The following is a 1,255-nucleotide window of genomic DNA, read 5'->3' on the forward strand; positions in this document are numbered from 1 at the left end:
GTCCCACTGCGTGGCATCTTGGGCAAGTGTCTCCTACTATAGCCTCGGGCCGACCAAAGCCTTGTGAGTGGATTTGGTAGACGGAAACTGAAAGAAGCCTGTCGTATATATGTATATATATATGTATGTGTGTATGTGTTTGTATGTCTGTGTTTGTCCCCCCAACATCGCTTGACAACCGATGCTGGTGTGTTTATGTCCCCGTAACTTAGCGGTTCGGCAAAAGAGACCGATAGAATAAGTACTAGGCTTCCAAAGAATAAGTCCTGGGGTCGATTTGCTCGACTAAAGGCGGTGCTCCAGCATGGCCACAGTCAAAAGACCGAGACAAGTAAAAGAGTAAAAGAGTATATGTGTGCATGTATGTATGTGTAGGTGTGTGTGTGTATGTATATGCCTGTATATGTATGTGTGAGTGCGTATGTCTGTGCGTTTGCTTGTGCCCCGACCTACTGCCTGATAACCGGTGTTTTTTGTTTTCATCCCCGTGGCTTAGAGGTTCGGCAAAAGAGACCGACAGATTAGTCACCAAAGTTAAGAAAGAGAGAGAGAGAAAAAAAGAAAGAGATAGGTACAGGGCCCGAGTTGTTGGATTAAACCTTTCGAGGTGGTGCCACAACAGGGGCTGCAGGGGTCCAATGACTGAAAAGACAGACAGACACACACACACACACACACACACACACACACACACAGAATTTGAAGATCTAAGAACTCGTAGGCGTCAAACTACATAATGCAAAAAGACTCTCGGATAAAAATCTTATAATCTTAAACTCTGGTATTTCTGCCACTCAGCTGCCGAACTCTGTACAATGCGTCTAACCCGATGGCTGCATGGATGTGCACGCATCTTCAAATAATTGCTTGCATGTTTATGCCATAGAAGAAGCAGAAGCGCTAATGCAATATGTGTGCTTTCGTCATTAGACGCTAGAATGAAGATGGAAAAGCCAGGTGTTCGTTGTCTGTTACATACTGGGGTAGCCGTTGAGGCGGTGGTGATGGTGCCGGTGGTGGTGGTGGTGGTGGTGTTGTGGTTGTTGTTGCTGTTGTTGTTGTAGGTGCTGGAGGTAAGTGTGGTGCGTGCGGTGGTGATGTTACGTGTAGAATGACATAAGAATGACCTTATAAGGGGAAAAGAAAAAAATGTTATAAGGAGACTATATATATATATATATATATGTATGTGTGTGTTTGTGTGTGTGTGTGTGTGTGTGTGTGTGTGTGTGTGTGTGCGAGTGTGTGCGCGTGC

This window comes from Octopus bimaculoides, chromosome 4, assembly GCF_001194135.2.
Source record: "Octopus bimaculoides isolate UCB-OBI-ISO-001 chromosome 4, ASM119413v2, whole genome shotgun sequence".
In the NCBI taxonomy this organism is placed as follows: domain Eukaryota; kingdom Metazoa; phylum Mollusca; class Cephalopoda; order Octopoda; family Octopodidae; genus Octopus; species Octopus bimaculoides.